Source organism: Coptis chinensis, chromosome 9, assembly GCF_015680905.1.
Source record: "Coptis chinensis isolate HL-2020 chromosome 9, ASM1568090v1, whole genome shotgun sequence".
Lineage (NCBI taxonomy): Eukaryota > Viridiplantae > Streptophyta > Magnoliopsida > Ranunculales > Ranunculaceae > Coptis > Coptis chinensis.
The window spans coordinates 61,566,018-61,589,921 of NC_141464.1; the positions used below are offsets into that span (position 1 = coordinate 61,566,018).

General features: G+C 35.7%; 2 long non-coding RNA genes across 2 annotated transcripts; both read right to left on the reverse strand.

The window, feature by feature from the left end:
* Positions 1-18,335: 18,335 nt before the first annotated feature.
* On the reverse strand, positions 18,336-19,118 carry LOC147477178 (uncharacterized). The gene is made up of 2 exons (XR_015208480.1): positions 18,963-19,118; positions 18,336-18,696 (listed from the first exon to the last, which is right to left on the reverse strand). It is a non-coding gene; the product is annotated as an uncharacterized LOC147477178 (long non-coding RNA).
* A 2,442-nt stretch (positions 19,119-21,560) lies between these two features.
* LOC147477179 (uncharacterized) lies at positions 21,561-22,776 on the reverse strand. The gene is made up of 2 exons (XR_015208097.1): positions 22,058-22,776; positions 21,561-21,969 (listed from the first exon to the last, which is right to left on the reverse strand). It is a non-coding gene; the product is annotated as an uncharacterized LOC147477179 (long non-coding RNA).
* Between the last annotated feature and the right edge of the window lie 1,128 nt (positions 22,777-23,904).

Here is a 23,904-nt window from a genome sequence, read left to right on the forward strand (position 1 = left end):
ATAAGCAAGTAGAGGATGGTCTCCACCTCTTTTTCTTATGTGAATGGACAAGGAGTGTTTGGTTTGCTTCATGTCTTTCTTATAGGATTGATGCTCATGATCATTGGAATCTAAAAGATTGGTTGAATGAGATCATCAATTGGTGCTTCAGCCCAATTGAGGAAGTGGCTGATAAGGGGGTGTTTGCGTGTATCCTATTGCACCAAATATGGACACTCAGGAACTTAGTGAAATTTGAGCAAGGCAAACCTGACAGGGAAGGATTGCTGAAAAAGACTACTAGTCTATAGATAAAATGCTTGGAGTCTTTCAGGAAGGAAACAACAACAGAACAGGGAGTAACTCATAACTCAATGAACTCTACTAGAAACTATGCAACTGGGGGTAACCCAAGTACTAGTAGAAGCAAAGCTAGCAGCAGTAGCATCAACTCTAGTTCTGGTGGTATAAATAATGTATGTGCTTAGAGCATCTTTAGGAGTGATATCAACCTAGCATCAAACACCAAATCGGCCAATATAGATGCAAATCGGCCAATAAATAATTTGGTGTTTTTTTAACTTCAGGAGAGTTACATGTTGATGAAAACACCAAAAAAATACCAAACCAAACACCAAATCGGCCAATATTTAGTTCCAGGTTTGGTGCTGTATCAAATCACCTACGTGGTTTTAAAAAACCGTGCGGTTTTGCCAACACCGCGTGGGCTTAGGCTGCTAAATGGGATTTTATGGCGCGGTTTTGGCAAAATCGTGCAGTTTTTCTAAAACCGCGTGCTCTCAATGACAACAATGGGCAAAAAATGGCTATATCTTTCTAACCCTATAAATTGAAACACTCACACCATAGTTTTACACTCACTTCTTTTCTCTACTCTCTACTCTTTACTCTCTACTCTCTACTCTTAAAACAATAATGACTAGTCAATAACCAAAATCAAAATCTAGAGGGGCTTTATGGATACAAGAAGAAGATGTTGCTCTCACCAATAGTTGGCTACAAGTTAGTCAAGATGGTGTAGTAGGAAATGAGCAAAAGTCGAACAATTTTTGGGCTAGAATTCTAAATGCATTTCATGCAAATCTAGGAAGAATGACCGAACGCAACTTGACGAGAATGAAACACTGTTGGACTCTCATTCAAGCTAATATCAACAAGTTTCATGCTATTCTTTCTAAGATTCAAGTATCTCCTCCAAGTGGCTATAATGATAATATGATGGTAAGTATTTACTTTTTATTTGTTATTTTGATCCACAAATATATTTTTCAATTCTAATTTAGTTTTTGCTTAATTGGTAGGTTGAGGAAGCAATAAGTGCATATGTGATGCATAATGGGGTTTGGAAGTGGATGCAATGCTATAATATGGTGAAAGACTCACCCAAATGGAAGAGGCTACAGTTGAGAAATGATTTGCATCCCACCAAAAAGTTGAAGTCAAACAGTGGGGAAGGAGGATCATCAGTTCCAATATCAACTACGACAACTCAACCAATGGATTATGATCCACACCAAGTTCATGGGCTTGAGGATATGCCTCTTGGAAAGAAAGAAGACAAGAAAAGAAGGCAAAAAGAGAAAGAATAAGGTGATTATAAATTGGAGGAATCCGCTAAGAAACTTAATGATTTTCTGGTGGAACTTTCTAAAACCACCAGAGAAGGCTATGAATTGGAAGCTCAAAGACAATTGAAAAAAGATGAGATGGAATTCGAAAAACTTCAATTGAAGAAAAGTTCGATGGATTGGAAGCTCCAAATCCAAAAAGAAAAACTTCAATTGAAGAAAGATGTGCTCCGAGTTCGAGAAGATGAAAATGATGCAAAAATACTAGGAATGAAATTAGAAGGATTACCCGAAGACGAGCGCGAAATTTAGCAACTCAAAAGGGCAGAAATTTTACAAAAAATGAAAAATTGACTTGGTAATATCACTGTTAGTAGTCAAAGTAGTGCATAGTTTAAATTTGAGTATTTTAATTTGTCTTTTAATTAATGACGTACTTTAATTTGAGTTTGTATTTTGATTTTAATTAGAATGTATTTTAATTGAATATTTTCTTTTAATTTGAGTTAAGTTACCTTAATTTAAAGTTGATACTTTTATCATTCTAAAAAAAATTCGGCAGAGTCTACTTTAATTTGTATTTTCAAAATTGTCATATACACAAATCCTTTCATAAAACCACTAATACATAGAAATAAACTTGGAACACAAATATATAGAAATTGAAACGATAAATAAACACAAAGTCCAAATGAAGTGCAAATAGAAATAGAAATCAAGTCTGACCACGCCGCCCGCACCTACTCCACAAATGCTCAACCAGGTCATTCTTCAATCTATCATTAACAACTTTTGAATGAACCCCTCGGCCCGGATGCCCAACGAGATAGAACAAATTGGCGTTGATCTTCAGATGCACCTTCTCTACTTGGTATTTCCAAATCAGGAATATACTGCGGGATATCCATTTCACGTTCATCTTCCACAATCATATTATGTAAAATGATGCAAGCCCTCATAACAGTAGCCATGTTCTCCAAATACCATAACCTGCACAGATTCGCTAAAATAGCCCAACGCGACTGTAATATACCAAACGCCCACTCTATGTCTTTTCTAGCAGCTTCTTACTTATTTGTAAAATATTTGTCTTGTGCAATAGTCGGTTTAGCAATTGTTTGAATCAATGTGGCATAATTAGGATAAATACCGTCAGCCAATTAATATCCCATATCATAATGATGGCCATTTACAATGTAGTTACAAGGAATAGCTTCATCATTGACTATATCATCAAATATTGGTGAGCGGTCAAGCACATTAAGATCATTGTGAGAACCCGCCATTCCAAAAAAAGCATGCCAAATCCACGCGTCACGATTGGCAACTGCCTCCAAAATCACTGTTGGTTTATGCTTATGGCCAGTGTGAGACCCTTGCCACGCGGATGGGCAATTCTTCCATTGCCAGTGCATGCAGTCAATGCTTCCTAGCATTCCAGGCCATCCGCATTCCTCAGACTCTTTAAGCAAATGTTGAATATCTGCAGTATTTGGTTTGCGCAAGTATTCATCTTCAAAATTCTAATAATTCCATCACATAAATAACGCATGCATTCATGAACAGTTGGCTCAGCAACATGTAACATATCATCTACTAGATCAGCTGCAGTCCCATAAGCAAGCATTCGTATAGCAGCAATTACTTTTATTTTTGGGTTAATCCCAAACTTACCCGCACTATTAACTTTTTGTTGAAAATATGGTACATTATGATTAAGATGATTGAAAATACGAGTAAATAATGACTGACCCATACGAAATCAGCGTCGGAAGTCGTGGTCACGAAATATAGGATTTGTGCCGAAGTAGTTAGTATTTACACGAGTTAATGTTGCCTCGTACTGATGATTCTTACATTTTCTTCCTTTCTTTAAACCACCATGTGGTCTATAAGAAGACTCCGCTTCTTGCTGACGCAATAAACTCAGACGATGTCGAACCAAATGTAGAGCAATAGCCACTAATTTACGAGTTTTAACTGCAGTGTTATCATTTGAAGAGCTCGAGCTCGATGAAGAATCAGAAAAAGATGAATGATCCATTGAAAAATCTTCAAGAGTTTTGATTTTTTATTTTATTTTATTTTATTTTATTTTTTTTGCTCAAGGAGATGAGTTTAGATGAGAGGGAACATGAAAAATGAAGAGAACCTCACATGACCAAGAGGGTTAAATGGTTATAGCACGCGGTTTCTGGAAAACCGCATGTTTTGGCAAAATCGCATGGGTTTAGGCCTGTCAGATGGGCTACTATGGCGCGGTTTATCCAAAACCGCATAGTTTGATGTCGAAAATTTGATGTTGTTCCTAAAATTGTTTGGTGTTTTTTGGTTCAAAATTTTGGTGTTTTTTTAGTAGCTCTCCTAAAGATGCTCTTATGTATGCTTTGATGCTGTTTTTGATAGGTCTACAGGACAAGGGGCAACAGGTGCAATCTTTTGGAATCATGAAGGAGAAATTGCAGGAGCAGCTCGTAGAAGATTTAAAGCTAGAGATGTGGAGGAGGCAGAGCTCAAAGCTGCTGAAGTTGCAGTAATACTCATAAGGAAAATAGGAGTGAGAGAAGTGGAAGTCAGAGGAGATAATCAAGCTGTTATGAATTCACTTGCAAAGTCCACTTCAAGCTTAAGTTGACACCTATCCAATCTAAGAGATTTTGTTATAGATTGTGCTTCAGGATTAGTTTTATGTAATTTTGTTTGGATTAAGAGAGACAACACCACTCAGGCACATAAGCTTGCTAAGTGGGCTACAAACCACTTGGAGGAGCTCATCCCGCCCATCATTTTTCAGTAGTTGTAATGGTCCTATTATATCTATTAAATAAATGAAGGGTAGCCGTTATCCAAAAAAAACATTCTATCGTCGTGTATATATGCCAAATCTAATTTCCACTCACGTTTACATAAATATTGCGGGATCACTATTATTCTATTAAACAAGTGGCACGAAATCCCCATAAAGAACAGTGAGAATTCTTGTGCCAGATGCAACTTTAATATAGAAAAGAAGAGAACTAAGAAGCTAGACATTTGGGCCTAGCTGGAGGACTAGTAGTCTAGTACTATTCCATTTAAGTGCCTCGTGCCCTCGTCTCATCTGACTTTGAATTAGATAGCCCTGTGGAATGGCTTAGTTTTAGACTGCGACAGGATGATTGGAAATTTGGAACCCAGCCGTTCATGTCAGCGATCGTCATCCATGCTCATTTTGATTCACTATATGTTGGAAAACAATCTGCAAAAACAGGATTAATAATGAAATTGGAAGCTGAGGCGCGGACTAGGTCGCTCTCTTTAAGGTATTGCGGGTTTGTTCCTCCCGGTGCGATGGAACCACGGAACCTCCGGGATACAAATGACCTCTCAGAAAAGTCTTGATGATCACCGCACAAAAAACCAAAACTGGAAAGAGAACAAGAACTAATAGTCTCATCGCCATTATCGGGGAGAAAAGTTTTTCTTAAAAGAGGAAAGATATGAAAAACTGGTGTATTTGGTCTGCTGTAAAGCCTTGTTTTTATAGGATTGAGAGAGTGTAACGTTTGGTCAACTCTCAACGTTATTGTCAAAAAATAACGTTCCAAACTAAAGGTCGGTTACGGACTTACTGACCAAAAAAACGTTTTTCCTTTTTTGTTTGTAAACATACCAAAACGATTAAAATAACCAACAATCCCCACTTATTTTAATAATGTAAATCAAAATAAAGAAATATGGCAGTCACTATTAGTTCCAATATATCAAGCATAGATAAAGGTGTTCAAGACTTAAACCTTTACGTAGTGAAGACTACTCAAAGTATAAGATCCATAAGTGACGAAGTCTTGAACTTAGGTCTTGTATATACAATGAGTTATCATCACGCATAACATACTCATTGTTCTCTTTCCAAACTCGCACATTAAAGGCCCTGTGCTTCCATCCTGGATTCGTGAATGATCTAAAGAATCAGCCTTCATTCTCATAGAAAGCGGCCTATACTTTCACATTCACTAGGTGAGTTCTATCAAGAGTGCTCCTGTAGCTTAGGCACTCCGTCCATAAGGACCATAGAACTTCATTAAGAGTTTTCCCAGAAAACTACAACCTCTAATCGCTTCAGGATCACATACAATTTACTTATCTAAAATTCGGGACAGATAAGTATCATTGTATGTCTTATACTCAAACATTCTATGACTTGTTCTTCCCTTTGAACCTAGTTCTTGGGATCTCCAGTCCCTAGGTTGGGTTACCGTCATATACATTTATCTTACAATAGGCTTCAGTCCCATACTTCTGGCAGTAGTCCACACTTTTTCTCTGGCCAGAGCTTTTGTAAATGGATCTGCAAGATTATCACGGATCTCACAAAATCAATAGTCCTTTGCACCCTTGGATATGTAATCCCGTGACATCTTATGCTTACGGCGTATCTGCCGTGATTTACCATTATAAAACTTGTTGTGGACTCTCCCGATAGCCGGTGATGCTATCACAATGTATCAAGGTAGGTGGCACGGTCTATGCCAAACCGGTATGTGAGTGAGTAGGTCCCTGTAACCAACCAGCCTCCTCACTTGCACTAGCCAAAGCAATCAACTCGGACTCCATAGTAGATTGTGCTATAATGGTCTGCTTTCTTGGACTTCCAAGATACAAAGACCTCCACCAATCTGAGAACACATATCTACTAGTAGCCTTAGAGTCTTACGAAAAGAGTATTCTAATCAAACATCGATTGTACCCTTCAAGAATAGCAGAAATCTCTCGATAGTGAATACCCAAATTGATTGTTCTCTTTAGGTATCTCATTAACCCGCCTATTGCTTGCCAATGTTCAACACTAGGGTTACTAGTGTACCTGCACAAAACACCTACTACATAGGCAATGTCAGGTCTTGTACAATCTGTAGCATATCTTAAACTACCAATGATACTAGCATATTCCTTCTGATTCACAGGTTCACCATTATTAATAAACAATTTAACACTTGAATCAAAATGTGAGCAAACAGGCTTACAATCAAAATAGTTATACTTCTTTAACACTTTCTCAACGTAGTGTGACTGATCTAACCATATGCCATCTAATGATCTTGTAATTTTAATCCCTAAAATTACTTCTGCTTCTCCTAAGTCTTTCATATCAAAGTTAGAAGACAATAAGTCTTTTGTCTCTTTTACCGCTTGCAAATTAGACCAAAAAATAAGTAGATCATCAACATATAAGCATATTATGACACATATTCCATCATGGTACTTATAGTATATGCATTTGTCACTTTCGTTTATGTAGAAACCATTAGCAATCATAAAATTATCAAATTTTTCATGCCATTGTTTTGATGCCCTGTTTTAAACCATAAAGTGACTTCGCTTAACTTGCATACCTTTTACTATTACCTTGTTCCACATAACCGGGCTTTGGTTGTTCCATGTAAATCTCCTTTTCTAAATCCCCGTTTAGAAAGGTCGTCTTAACATCCATCCGATGAACAACTAGATTATGAACAGCAGCAATAGATAATAATACTCGATTGAAGTTATCCTAGTGGCGGTGAATATGTATCAAAGAAGTCAAAGTTCTCCTTTTGTCGAAAACCTTTGACAACTAGTCTGGCTTTGAACTTTTCTATTGAACCATCGGTTTTAAACTTTCTTTTTAAAACCCATTTGCTTCCTATAGTTTTACAACCAGGAGGCAAATCCACTAACTCCCAAGTCTTGTTTTCCATGAGAGAATCTATCTCACTTTGAATAGCTTCTCTCCAAAACTCAGAGTCAGAAGAGGCAAGAGCTTCTTCTATGGAGGAGGGATCTCCATCCAAAGAAAACGTCACAAAATCAGATCCTAGATCTTTAGCGACCCTAGCTCTTTTACTCCTTCTTGGTTCAGTTACAGTGTCTGTGTCCCTATCATGCAATCTAGATACATCAGAAGCAGAAACATCTTTGGTAGGGGTCTTAGAGGAAGATGCACCCCCACTATTTCTAGATAAATAAGGAAAGCTATCTTCTAAAAACTCGGCATCGGATGATTCAATAATAACATTACTCTTCATATCCAGAAATCTATAGGCCTTACTATTCATAGCATAGCCTAAAAAGACACACTCATAGGCCTTACTATCAAGCTTAGAGATTTTGGGGTCATGCTTCCTTACAAAGGCCAGACAACCCCATGTCCTGAAATAACTCAAGTTGGGCTTTCTATTTTTCCATAGCTCATAAGGTGTAACCTTAGTCTTAGAACTAGCAATTCTATTCAAAACATAGCATACAGTTAAAACAGCTTCACCCCATAAACTTGAGGATGCTCCAGAGCTAAGCAACATAGCAACAGTTAATTCCTTAAGTGTTCTATTCTTACGTTCAGCTACTCCATTCATTTCAGGTGAATAAGGAGCTGTCGTCTCGTGAATTATACCATGTGATTGTAAGAAAAGATTAAAATCAGTAGAATCATACTCAGTACCTCTATCACTTCGAATTACTTTTATGTTTCTATCATGCTGATTTTGAACCTCAATCACATAAGCTTTAAAAGCATTTAAAGCATCACTCTTATTCTTCAATAAATAAACATAGGTAAATTTTGAGAAATCATCAATGAAGGTAATAAAATATCTTTTACCACCTCTAGTTAGAACACCTTCAAGTTCACAAATATCAGAATGTACTAATGCTAGCAGATTTGTACTTCTCTCAACTGACTTGTGAGGTTTCTTAGTGATTTTGGCCTTGGTGCATGATTCACAGTGTACAAAAACATCATTCTTCAAGATAGGAATTAAACCCAATGTGCTCATGTTCTTAACATACTTCCTATTAATATGACATAATCTACCATGCCAAACATTAACGTAATAAGCAATCAATCAAGCGTATAGAAGTTTTATTCATGTCAAGAACATTCAACTTAAATATCCCATTACATGCATATCCCTTGCCAACAAAAATTCCAGACTTAGTGATGACATACTGATCACTACCTATCACTTGCTGAAAACCAGCCTTGTTTAAAATAAAACCAGAAACTAAATTCTTCCTAATATCGGGTGTATGAAGAACATCCTTCAAAACCAGTTTCTTCCCAGAAGTTAACACCAACTCCACATCACCAGAACCTACAACCTTGATAGTATGGTTGTCGCCTAATAGAACTTCCTGGTTCACAGTTGTAGTATAACTCTTGAACCAGTTTCTATCAAAACAGACATGCCTAGAAGCACCAGTATCAGCCCACCATCCCTCAGAGACATTGACAGAATTGACTTCAGTTATCATTGCCACAAAAGTGTCCTCAGTGACATTAGCCTCATTTCGGTACTTGCAGTTACGAGCATAATGTCCCTTTTTTTTGCATGTATAACATACAACTTCTGTCATGTCTACTGGTGGCCTTTGGTTCATATTAACCTGGTTCTGGTTTTTATGTGGAGCTTTCTTGTTATTATTCGGTTTGTTCTTCATTGCCTTTTTATTAGGTTTCAGATTAGAATTGGTTTTATTAGCATGCTGATTTATAATATTAACTTTAGCCTTGGCAGATGACATAGCCACTTCCTCATTGTGATCCTGTTTTCGGGATTCTTCTTCAATCCGGAGTCTCATAATGAGACTCTCCATCGAAAACTCCTTGGATTTATGTCTAAGAATGTTCCTAAAATCCTTCCATGAGGGAGGAAGCTTATCAATGACGACTGCAACTTGAAATTGCTCGTCAATCTTCATTCCCTCAGAAAGTATTTCATGAACAATTATTTGTAGGTCGTGACACTGAGTCACAACCGACTTGTCATCTTCCATCTGGAATTTAAGGTAACGACTTACATCGTACTTTTTCGAGCCAGCCTCCTCAGTGTCATATTTCTTCTGCAGGGCATCCCACACATCAGAAGCAGTTGGAAGATAGCAGTACAGGTCGTACAAGTCGTCAGTAAGTGCATTCAGGATATACTTCTTGCACTTGAAATCCTCAGCATTCCATTTGTTGACAGCAACAGTAAGAGCAGGTTCCAACAGATCTTCCGCCGTAGGTCGTTTCTCTGTCAGAACATTATCAACCTTCACCAAGGTCAGATAAAATGTCATCTTTGCTTTCCACCGTTTGAAGTTTTGACCGGCAAACTTGAAAGGGCGATTATTGTTGTTGTCATTTTTGAACTGGCTTCCTTCCTCGTGTTCCATTGTTAAACAGACAAAACAATACCTTAAAATTGTTGGAAAACAATCTGCAAAAACAGGATTAACAATGAAATTGGAAGCTGAGGCGCGGACTAGGTCGCTCTCTTTAAGGTATTGCGGGTTTGTTCCTCCCGGTGCGACAGACCCGGAACCTCCGGATACAACGACCTCTGTAAAAGTCTTGATGATCACCGCACAAAAAAACCAAACTGGAAGAGAGAACAAGAACTAATAGTCTACTGCCATTATCAGGGAGAAAAGTTTTTCTTAAAGAGAGGAAAGATATGAAAAACTTGTGTATTTGGTCTGCTGTAAAGCCTTGTTTTTATAGGATTGAGAGAGTGTAATGTTTGGTCAACTCTCAACGTTATTGTCAAAAAATAACGTTCCAAACTAAAGGTCGGTTACGGACTTACAGCCAAAAAAAACGTTTTCCTTTTTTTGTTTGTAAACATACCAAAAACGATTAAAATAACCAACACTATATAAACTTATAAAGAGGATAGATTGCTTAATGGCCTACTACTTTGCTGTTTGCTCGTACGTTCTTGAGGCACAGGGTTCTTTTTCACGTGTCTTGCATAGTCCGTTATTATAACGTTTTTTTTTCGTTCAGAAAGATGTGATTACAAATTTACAAAAGAGAAGCATACACTCGGAACTGAATTTGGAACTTGTGAGTTCTACCGTTGCATGTATTGGTGTAGAGGATTCAAGTGGGCATGAGGAGATCGATGATGATTAAGATGTACTATTTTTTTTGAATCTAATTAAGTATTCTGTATTCAAATGAAAAGGTGTTACAAGAGAAGGTGAATGTTCATTTAGAAACTCAAGATGCGATTTTAGCTTCATTGATATAACGGGCAGATCGATTGTCACTCAAAAGGGGTTGCTACAACTAACATACATTACAAATATATTTTTTTGGGTGAATTATACACTATTATAACTAGTATTTTTTTTTCGACGGAAAAGTTGGGTCAACCCACCCCCACCTCCTGGATCTGCCCCTACGTCCAGGTCGAACAACAAAACCTCTTTCAGTTCGAGGCCATGACCTCAATTAGTTCGATATCAAAACCTCAATCAAGTCGATGTCAAGATCTCCTTCAATTTGCTCATCTAGATGAAGTGTTGTGTAACTTACAAATATGAAGAGATTGACATTATAACTATATCATAACCACAACCACACCATTGAAGTTGCAAAATTCATCACACATTGATGACATTTATTGAAGAACTCAACCTGACATGGACGGAAGGAAGACTAAAGGTCACCATGAAGACTACAAAAAATAGGATGAAAACTCTATGCAAGGCCCAATATCCATTCTCCACCTTCAACTCAATCACTCAATTCAAACTTGAACTACGTCTGACTTGATTCCAGTAAAATATCTAATCTATTCTCCATTTCCAACGAGTAAGGTTAACAACTAAAGATAACCTTTATATGAATAAAAACTTTACCAACAATATCCTTCTCTATCAGTGAGACACTGTTAGAGAAAAAACAAAAAAATGACAATGAGCCCAGAAATAAGTGGAGTGTTGTTATAACACCCCGTGTTTTAGTTCTCTTATTTTCATAATAATAATAATAATGAATAATATATAAAATAATATAGGATAACTATCAGTTAAGGATAAGAGTCCCGTAACTAATAGATAAGGGTTGTCCTTGTTTTTCGGGGAGTTTTCTCACGTAGAGTTTTTGGGAAAAAAAAAACACAGCGAGGGTTTTAGAAAAAAAATGGGAGTTTTACTGAAGGAAGGAAATGAAGTTTTTCCTGGTAGCTGGTTGATAGTCGGAGCGCGCTAAACGTGAGTAGCTATTTTGCTATTTCACCGGATGTATAGTTTTCATATATCGGTGTATACTATCTAATATTTCTGTTTTGTATACTGTTCATTAGATTGTTTTTATTCGACGTCGTGTTGTCGAGTTGTTAAAACTCTAGTGAAACTCGGATTTGATATAGAACTGTCGAAACTTTGTTAAAAAAATTGGTTAAACTGTCGAACTGGGATACTGTGTCTATATACTCTCGACATTGATATTGGTGTCAATACTCTTTGTTGAAATTGCTTAGGCGTCGTCGAAGCTCGTTCAAGCTTTGAACAGCGCTTAATGGCGTCATGAGAAAGAAACAAAAGGGAACGAAATCCTTTAATTTGTTTAAACTATGGTTTTATCTTGTGATGTTAAACTGTTGTATTGTGGTTTGATGTTGGGGACGTCGAGATGGAAATTTGGAGTGTCTTTGTTGGAGCTTGAAGGCGTTAATGGCCGAACGCCATTGGTGAACGATGAGTTGTGTTTTGGATTTTTGTTGGTTTGAGGTTGGGTAGTGATGTCGGATTAAATGTTAGACTTGGGGGGGTAATAAGAGCTTGGAAAAGCCATTAATGGCGGTCCGAAATTGTAGATCTAGTTTGAGGAAGAGGTTGATTTCTCGATATTAGAATTTGTGGTTTTGTTAAAGTTGTATGGGTTTGTAAGGGGTTCAAAACCGTGGGCTTGAAAGGGGTGGTCGTGTGGAGGAGTGTGGTGGTCGGTTTTGGGTGGTCGGAGGAAGAGAATTGGTGGAGGAAGAAGCGTGGTCGGTTTGGGCTTGGGCGGTTTAGATTGTTGGGCTTTGGGTTGGTTAGTTGGGCCGAAATGTTTTAGTTTTGGTTGGGGCCTAACTTGTTTAGTTGGTTTGGTCCATTTTCTTTTAAGTCTTTGGGCCAGAACTTAGATTGTTTTGTTGGGCCGGTTTCAGTTTAATTTTCGGGCCGAACTCAGTTGTGTTTTGGGCCAGTTTCTAATATTGCTTAGGGCCAGTCCATAGGACTTAATATAGATCCAATTGGGTCAGGTGGAATAAATAAGTTGGTTTTAGACTTTCGGGTTCTAAGGTTTAGGCTTGGCCAGTTGGGTCCGAACCATTACCTTAACCATGAGCCCATGAGCCGCACATTTGACCTTAGTCATGAACCATGGCTATGACCCTGAACCTGTCGAACATGAAAACGACAGTTTGACTTTGACAATGACAGTTTGACTTCGACCATGATGTGTTGACTTTGACTTTGACTGTTGTTGACTTTTGGTAGGTTGACTTTGACTGTTGACCGGGGTTGACTTTGACCAGTTGACCCAATAAGACTTTTTAACTGAGATTATGATTTAGGCTATTATGATAGGTATAGGGCTATTGCATGCTTGGCTTTAGGCTAAGACCTTTATATATACGTGTGTATGTATATTAACTACTATGTGATTTTGCAGTATTTTATGGTATGCAACGTTATGACACTTAGACATTCATGAAATTAATAACACGTAAACCAAAAAAATACATGAATCAAGGTACTCCTCCGTTCTCTGAAATAAATATATACAATAAAGTTCAATAATGCGTAAACAAATTTACCGCACTCTTTTAGAACTCTTCACGCCTCAAGTTTTGGAATTGAGGTTATGACTGTTGATGTCATAGGTTAGGTGGGCATTTATTGAATGTGCCATAAATGGCCCGTTAGCGTTATCTATGGGTATTCATTGAATGTGCCATGAATGACCCGGGTATTCATTGAATGTGCCATGAATGACCAGATTCTTTGGACTGCCCTAGAGAGGAACTAAGGTATTCGCCTTGCAGGTTAGTTTTATTCCTTGAGTGTACGGGAATGTAGGGTTGGGTATTCCTTGAATGTGACGGGAATGAGCTAAGGTATATAGGCACTAAATGGTGAGTGTATAAGAAAAGAAATTGATTATTTGATAAGAGAAATTGAGTTGATTGTGCGAGTGTGTTTGGGTTTACTTCTGAATACCTATAGGATATCTACACATATTATATAGAAGTTCTAACTTTCTTTTGCAGGAGGGTAGGACTTAATAACATTTTGTGCAGGGACGCGGTCCTACCCTTATACAGCAGTGGATATCGGTAAGTGTTAATGCAATGATTTAGATATTAAAACGAGTGATTTGAATGAGTTAATATAATCGGAAGTCTTGCTTGGGAAGAAGCTATGCCGGTTGAAATGACGGAACTACCTGTCTTCCAAGCTGATAATGATTAAGTTATGGGAAAATATAACGTGATTGTTTGGATAATTAAAGTATAATAATGTTTATATGTGGTTAGTCTACTCATACCAGCAAATTCCATTTTTGCTGACCCATGTTTGCTTTGTTTTTAGCGTGGGTGTGTTCTTGGGAACACAGTGGAAAGCGATGGAACCACGGCGTGTGATTTGGATTCTACTTTGGAGCGGTCGGGAGTTTAGTTTATTAGGTTTGATCTTTTGGAAGGATGTAATAACGTGACGTTACATTTTTATATGACATGAGAATACGATGTTGGAAATTGTTATTCTTAAAGTTTGTTTATGTTTGTATTGGGATGGAAGAAAGTTTTTAATAAAGTGATAGTTGAGGAATTTGGAGATTTTTGTTGTTAAGTTGATCTGTTGTGATGTGGGTTTTAGGTTTTGACATGTGTTGTATCCCCCGTCATAGCCTGGGTTTTTAGACAATTGAATCAAGTGATGGTTGAAATATTTATATTTCAATTATTTATTTTTTAATTGTTTAGAAATTCGGGCTGTGACAGTTGTAGGATCAGAATGTTTAATCAGCATATATTTGCGAAGTAGGATATCACACCCAATCAACAATACAGTTTGTCATTTTCTTCACCAACCAACCGAGCCTGTAGAACTAGTCGTCTTCTCTAACATTCACTATTTCTTTTTCTTTCTTTTTTTCGGTAACTTAACATTCACACATCTTCTCCTGTAAAGTAGACTTTGTAATAAGATGAGGAAATCCCTATCAACCAGGGATATTCAAGGATATCATTCTATCTTTGGGGTTAAATGGTGTTCAAAATAAATGTGGAAAAAAAAAATGAACATAGGTTAATAGCAAGAGCTTATGAAAATAAAAAAAATGTTCATATAATAATGTTGGTATATATATAAAATAGTTTATCTGTTTTAATTTTTTTTGCATTCCAACATTATTGTTACATTGCAGGAGTAGCGAAATATTGTCGATAGGCGACATCCACAACTATTATTGAGGGATGGACGCCACTCAAACTCAATTAATGATCGACGGGTATCAACTAATGTATTATGTGTACAAAGTTGACGTTGTTTAGACATTGATACTCTGTAATATCTAGGAATTTGGCCACTGTAGTAAAGTGTGAACAAGAAGAAGGAAACAAAAACAAGAAAAGATAGAGCTAAAACAAGTAAACTTTTGGTTTACTATCGCAAGTCTATTGAGTTTTTCATTTAATTTGTTTATCTTCATGTCTATACTTAATGTTACGTTCTTGCTTGCTTGTCTATACTCAAGGCCACTATTTCCCTTCTATTTCATTGTGCCCATTTTGTACTACATGTAGATAATATGTTTTTCATCTGATTAAACTTGTTATTATTATGTTATTAAAGCAAAGTGTCATCTTCGATTTCTTATCGGTTGCAGGCATAGTGAAAAATATCCCGATATATCATGATATTTGAGGATATCTATCCAGATTTCAGAGAAAGATATATAAATATCACGGTATGTTCAGAGATATATACAACTGCAAATATCGGTGATATTTTAACGATATTTGTGATATTTGGGGATATTTTGCGATATTTTGCGATATTTTGTGTATATAATAATTTTATTTAATATTTACCATTATATTTCAAATAAATATAAATAATGTATCATGATATATTAAAAAAATATCTATAATATCTACGATATTTATCGATATTTTGGATATATCCACGATATTTGCATGTGAAACAATGTCAAATATATCTAAAGAGAGGGATATATCCACGATACATATCTAGAAATTGAATATCGATAAATACCCATATCCTGATATTTTGTACTATAGTTGTAGGTACTCAAGAAAATGATATGATGCTCGTAAAAGAGTGACAATTGTACATGACTCAATGACTCATTGCATCAATTGAATTGCATCAGCAGCGAATAGAAAAACACCTAAAAAATGTACCTCATAAAATTGTGGGGTATTACATATGTAGTGGCCTAGTGTGGTCTCCAGAAGAGTATCTACCTCAAGAGTCACGCGTGGAGAGAGAAAGTGGGCGTTGGCGTTCTGACGCAAAACGGTATTTGCTATCAGACCAAAAACAACATAGATAAGTGGACGTATAAAAGTTTTTAGCTACTCAAGAAACTATATTTCTTTCAAATGTGGTTACACTGATGTTACACACGTGACAATCAAAGCAACGCGATCAAAATCAAGAGTGCATCTTCAAGAGAAAAAAAAAAAGGTAGAAGAAAATGAGCACAGCACCAGCGTCGTCAAACACTGTAATGGTCCTAACTCCATCTTCAATAGCTTATTAGTTTTGAGTTTTGGACATTTTTTCTTATAAAACAACTACTAGTATTACAAGTAACAAATCATAGTTTGGGGATATAACCAAGTGTTTTTTCTTCTAAATAAATAACTTGGTAGCAAAGATTACTTCTAAATGTCAAGTTGGTTAATTGTACTGTTTTGAAGATTTAATAAAATCCGGATACTAGCATACATGTATGAAACCATGCATATATATATATGAGTAGTTTGGTGGTTTTTAATATAGTTGTATGCTTCATTATTACCACAAAGCGTTTGTTATGTTTTCAAAACGTTAGTTTGTTAGAAATACTAGATATAAGGGGGTGTTTGGATCTTATTTATTTATTGTCAATAAACATTTATTAGTAAAAAAAAAAAAATTGAAAAAAATAAACATGTTTGGTCTCTATTTTTGTAGAAAATAGTTTTTCACCTAAAAAACAATTATTGGTCCAAAAAACATGTTTTATGATAAATAGCAAAAACTTATTTTTCAAGTTAAAAAACGGTTTTTCTTCTCACTTTCTTATCCAGGACACTAATTGATAGCAACAATTAGCAAATAAATAACTTAATTATATTGATAGTCCTATATGAGTCTGGTCTCTTCTCCTCTTTTTTCATTTTCCTGATTTTTGGACTTCCTTTTGGTGTTTTAAACTAATCTAATTTGTACTTTCAACCCATAATCAACAGGTCAAGAAACAATTGAAAGGGCTTGCAGTGTTGCTTCTTGTGGGTGTAATAGGCTGTTTCTTGGAAGTGATACTAAGTCAGGAACATGTCTCTCTGATTAGGATTGTGGGTGGTAGTCTCATGTCAATTTTCCCTATTACTAGAGTATGTATCCATGCGTATAGAGGAACAAAGGAGGCTATAGAACACCATAGATACAAATATTTTCTTGTGTACCATTCACTGATGAAGCACAACTGTTAAGCTATCTAAATGTTTTAGTGTGTAGAACTTTGCTTAACCTTACCTAGGACCGAGCCAGGGGGTGCGAGATTATGTGCACCCCCAAAAAACAAAAATATGTTTTTTTGTTTTGTTTTTATTTTTTTTTTTTTTTTTTTTTTTTTTTTTTTTTTTTCTAAAAGGTCTAAACAATAAAGATCAACAAAATTATACATTTATTTCAATTCACAAAACTATAGTGCGTTGATTACTAAGAATTTAATATGGACTGATAAAGTTAACTAATTAAGCACTTAAGCCATTAATTAATACTATTATGTCTATATATATCTATATAATCTAGTTCACAAGTCTATAATAATTCAACAGATTGTTAATTTCCTATAATGCTACAAATAGTCTATATAATAATCCTACTATTATGTGGAGAAAACTATAAAAAATTAACATTGAAAATAAAAAATTATATTGTTTTTTTTTAAGTGAAAATTTTATTGATAATGATAATGAGTTTTACAAATAATTAAGACAAGCGTGCAACAAGTTGCACCGCAAGTCCTTTCTGAATTTGTTTTTTGTTTTTTGTTTGGGTTGAGCTCTAACCCTTGTTTAAGAATTTAGAGTGAAAGAAAGGAGAGAGAGCTTACGGGTTTGTTATGGGTGATTAGAATTATACGAAATGACCGGTTGGATTTTGGGCCTTTCACTATTTGTTTTAGTCTCATTAACCCATCAAACATTCAAAAACACATTTGTCCATCTTTAATGGTTTTGGATTCAAAATAAATGATAAATGATAATTTTATAAGGGCAAAAAGAGAAATAAAAAAAACGTTGGTTTATTGGAATGTTTTTTATTAGTCTTTTTTTTTCGTACTATTTTTTTTGTTGATTTTATTCTCACTATAGTTGTGAAAATTTTAGGAGTGCAGTAATAGAAATTTGCTAAAATAATTGTTCGGGGGTGTGCGAGTCATTATAGTTTGAAGATTTTTCAAGACAATTAGTTATGTAGAAGTAGAACTTTTCTAATCTTAAGAAGTGCGACAGCCCCACACTCACCCGCTATATCCATCTCTAAGCTTACCAAGTGAGCTTGAGACCTTACAGGGCTAACAAGAGATAGTATTAGCTAGACTAAACTATTTTCTGAATTTATATATGTAGCTAGCCAAACCATTGCGGTTTCAAACTTATCTTCCATGTGTCATCATTAGGTTTCGATATATATTTTCTCACCAAGAAAAGATAAAATATATGGAGATTGAGAAACGAACGGTGAGCAGGAAATTTCTTTATTGCATTTATTTAGCTTGTTACACTCCTGATTGATATATCAATTAGTATTGTTTCCAAGCAATACTAGCTGAAGGCTAATTGTTCAAAACATACATATATAAACTTGGTGAAGAAGATTCAGTATTGATTCTAGGATAATAAATCAATTTAACTGAGAACCCCATCAACACAGACCCATTGGCCAATAAAAAGCTTGTTGCAGTTCAGATTGGGGTTGATCACATTGAAATACTCAATGGTCATATTGAGTTGCTGAGCGATTTCAAAGCACGTATCACCCTGGTGTACTCCATACACTGATTTACAATGTGGTGTTGGTTGCTTCTTGAGCACTGCTGCACCTGTCATAATAAAGTAAATAAGGTGATAAGCAATTAGAACGGAATAAAATCCATATACGAACTGGTAAAATGCACAAGAAAGCCCTAAACGATGAATTAATCCAACGCAGCACGGTAATGTACCATTTTGTACGCATTATTAGTCCTCGAATTTTACAGTGTAAAGAGTGATAACATAAGAATTTTGATTCTGATTATTACTGTTATTGTATATATATATTATATTAGTCCTCAAAATAGAAATCGGACTATAATATACAGCTCACCACCAAATAGTCTTCCATCAACCATGAAAGCAAGCAAGAAGATCAAAGCCAGGTTAAGAAAAATGGTAACCGCCATGCTATTTGCCTTTGCCATGGTTTTCCTAATCTTACTTCTGGTTATTTGTCTATCCATCGTAGTTCGGTACTTATAGTAGATTACTAATGAAAGAGACAAACATGGAAAACAAAATTATTTTACCATTTGTGTTTGACGATATATAAGGCAGATTAGCAACATCTTTTTTGTAATTGACAACAACAAGGCAGGTAATCAAGACAATCTTTGGAATGTTTAGAATGTCATCGCGTCAATTATTATGTCAAAACAGAAAAAGAAAATCGTGTCAATTAAATTATTATTATTGTGAAGAGATATTATTATCACATACTCGTTCATATAATCTGTTCCTCGTTCAGAGTTGAACACGTACTGAAAATCCATGTAAATTTGCTCGTTGCCAAATCAGGATTTTCTTTTTCATAATCAGCATGCATGCAAACTAGATAGAAAATGTCAATGTACAAAATGCAGTATAAAATATCTAAAACAAATACGGTCTGTGCATTAATTTTTTTTTCTAGTCGATCGATCGAATTCATCAATTAGTATTATAGAACATACTCGTGCAGTATAATACTCTACATATTAATGTATGTTTAATTTGCTTGTGAATTTATATTCAAATAACAAAGAAACATGCATGTCTTACCTGTATATATGCAATAATCTGTTTTTGTCTTGAATTCCTAGATAAATTTTCTTCTTCGTTATTCTTTATCAAAAGTTTCTTGTTCATTGTCCTTTCTGTTGATTTTGTATGTATGTACTGCATCTCTTTAGTTTTGGCATATGATCGACAATTTCTAGAGAATAAATGTAGCACGATTAGAAAGTTTATGTATACAATAGCTAAATATAGATGGAAACAAAATTTAGCCAAAACATTCACGTTTATGCCATATTTTATCCGGGTATAAAAAGGATCGATCAATCATCAGATTTTCAAATACTAATTACTGTACTCCCAAAGCTTGCAAGTGTACGTGTTCATCATCTCCCATTCTACCCATGCTCACAGTTCATAAACCTGTCCAATTCAATATAACTCAGATACGAGAGTTCAACTAAGTCGACTCAACCCATCACAATACGTGTCGCACTCCGATACACTAAGCCTTCTCAGTTCTCACTGTTAAAATGAGACACGTGGTGTGAGAACAAGGCAAAATGCAATGACTACTAGCCATTAAGCCCGACCTATGGTCGGGCCTGCTACCTTGATAGATGAATATATGGTTGAATAATTTTTTTAAATATGTATGTATTTTATGAAATCCATTAAGAACTTTTAGTTCAAAACGTTAAGTTGTGATGGAAGAAGAATGAACGAATTATAACGATTTTTTTTATTATTAATTGAACTATTATTTATCTACTATTTAGGTGTATCAAATTGAAGTTGTAAAGCATGAAGAAAAAATGTGATTGCATCTTTGCAAGTGTTTGGTAAAAGTATTATTTATTAATAAGTTTTTTTGTTCATGTATAAACTTGCAATCGAGTTTCTAGTAATAATTGGCTCTTGTCTTGGTAAGTTGCAATTTGTCACCACTCCAATAATTCAAGTTCTAATTTCTTTCTCAACGGAATTGCACTTCCAATTTAATTTGTGAGTTACGCCATTATGTTTCATCTTTTTCGACTTTCGTTTCAAATTCATACACTTCGGCCGATCTCAAATCTTCGAGTGCTAATATTTTCCGTAGTTCTTAAAGTGAAGATAATGAGGCGGATAATTTTTGTTGTATGTCACACCTTCTTTCCACCTCACCAAGTTTACGATCGTCATGGAATTTTTTTTCTTTCGATTATCTTTCACCCGTATAATAGGGTTAATAAAGTGTGTATAAATTTGGTTGTTAGTTTATAGTAAAAACGAATAGTGTATATAGTCCATTAATTTGTTGAACTTTTTAAATTGTTTGGACCTCATTGTTTATTTTTCAAAAAACCCATAAAAAGCCCAGATAACCCATTAGTCGTCTGAAGCAAATATTGTTGGGATTCTTTCTTCCGGTTTCCTCTATCTTCTTGAAGCAACGATGCCATCTCTCCCTTCTTTGCCACTTTCTTAGTAATCTCAATAGACATAGACTCAAATGAGATCAATTGTAGTAGTATTATTGTCTCAAATGAGATCACTTCTACTCATTTTTAAGTTTGACTACCAGTTTGATTTACCAATTTTATTAGTTTATCGAATCAGATTTCTCTTATTAGAAAATGCTATTAGTGCAGACTGCAGCCATTAGGAATGCTCTATCTTCTGGATGACTTTCAAACCATGTTTACCATCCTAATTAGTTAGTGATTATGTAGTTTTTATTCATGCATCAATTCAAGAAGTTGTGATTTGTAGATTGTTACTTGATAGTGATTAGTTAGTGATTATGTAGATTGTTACTTCCATTGGTAATTCCTTTAGCTTCAGAACTAACATATGTCAGAACTAAAATATTTGTCAGACTACTCTATTGTTCTGATATGTCAGAACTAAAATATGGAGTGTCTACCAATGTCTTCTACCAATATCATACTTGATCAGAAGTTCCATTTCACATTCAATCTGAACGGTCTTACTATGTGATAAATTACACAAAAGAATTTTCAAAACTAAAATTACAGAAGTTCAGAACTAAAATCTGTCAGACCACCCCTAATACGAAAGATGTTTGCTTCTTAGCAACTGAGGGCAAAACTGCTGCAGGCCTTGTGATTTGAGGTCTGAAGATATTTGCTTCTATTAGCAACAACAGGTGGAGGTGAACTGCTTTAGCTTATTCTAAAAGGAGCCTTATCATAGGGGGTGCACATGGTACAACATTCCAGCCTGGCTTTCTTAGCTTTTAAGAATTTGGTCTTCTTGGACTGCACTTACCCAATTATATGCCTGTGAAAAGCTGGTTGGTCTTGTGCTCTATCAGAATCTCTGGGTTTGTGAAATTTCTGATCACATCATCCATGGGCAACTTTAAGGGTACAAAGTGAAAAAATAAGTTAATACACTAATATTAACAACTTGCAAATGTGATACCTGCGGGCTGAAGCTAAAAAAAGTCATTAAAGGAGAAACTGATGCTGTGTAGTACTGTTTGCGCAATGCCCTCGCACCAGAATGCTAAAAATTAATCACCCTGCTATTGAATGGTTTTTTTTTTTCTTCTTCTTCTTCTTCTTCGATAAACAACTATTGAATGGCTTTTAGTATTCTATTAGGATCGATATTAGATTTTTGAATACTGCCGTCTGCAAGTTTTTGTTTACATACAAATGTTGCCACAAAAGCGATGACTGCTTCACGGGTTATTTTCATTTCTTGTCACTTGTACAACGATGCTTCATAGGCAAGTTTAACCAAAATATTGGCAAAAATATGTGAATATCTGGAATGAAATACTTCTGGCAAACCCAATTGCCAGATAACCACTTTTTTTCTCTCCTCGGGCAGCTATAGTTATTGAATCCTCTGACAATGTCCAGAATAATGTAACTTGCTGATCATCAAGGAAAACACTGTTGATGTACATGTCTGAAAGCCCCCCATCAACCACCTGAACTTTCCAGCCCATTTTCTGGCCATAGAGTGACTGATAATAAACTTTCCCACGGAGTATTCTGATCAGGAGAAAAATATGTTAATATCTGGAATGAAATACTTCTGGCAAATCCAATTGCCAGATAACCACTTTTTTCTCTCATCGGGCAGCTATAGTTATTGAATCCTCTGACAATGTCCAGAATAATGTAACTTGCTGATCATCAGCCCATATAAAAACACTGTTGATGTACATGTCTGAAAGCCCCCCATCAACCACCTGAACTTTCCAGCCCATTTTCTAGCTATAGAGTGACTGATAATAAACTTGGTACGGAGTATTCCGATCAGGAGACCAAATAAACTCTGTGGGATTGGCAGCAACACCTTCAGTATCTGGACCTCCGGCATATGTGGTCTCTGACATGTTTCTTTCCATTCCCACCAATTGGATCAGAAGTTATGTACAGAGCAACATCATGATTCGCTTCAGAGACATTGAGAACCAGGTGCCCATAAGCTTCAAACAAAGGACCCCATGGTTTTGAGGGAGGTAAATAACAGTCATATTAGCAGTAAGATTCACTGGTATATCATACTTATCATCGACTGTATCCAAAGGCCATTGATAATAATAAAGGACACACCATCCTTCCTATGTCCATAAAACAACCTCGTATTATTAACCAACCCAACTGGATTAGATCCTTCATAGATACTATCCAGGCAAAGACCCTGAGCTTTTCCATCCTTGCTTATCAAACACTCACTATACTTGGTTATATAGTAATCATCGGCAAAAGGCATCCCTTCCTCAGTAAACCCCTTGACAGCAACATCGATCAGCATGGTACATTAGCTCAGAATCTGACTTTTTAGGATCCGCTCACCCAAATGCCATATAATATTGCGACCCTACAGCTACCTCAAGACCTATATCAATCAAATCCTCATTCAGACTCAACGTCCACCTCAACCAATAATTCACCCTTTGATATTAGATACTCCCCACCTACTATTGGACCAAGTAAACTTTAGTCCAATACAACCCAAATCAGCAAGTCTAAGGTCAATGATAAGATCTTGGAACTCTTCAATAGCTTTTAAATTCAAAACAACACCACCACATTTTTCATCGGCACTAAAAAGTAAGAATTGCATTAAAATAACCGCATAACACCTAAGGATCGACAACAGTATTTCCTACAATTCTAAGTTGGAAAAACATAACAAAACCCACAAATGAAACAAAGTGTAACACAAAAACATATTCAAGAGCTAGTAAACTTGGTAACTGCCTTAATTGGTACCCTTGAAATTTCAACACAAACCCATTACAAAATTCA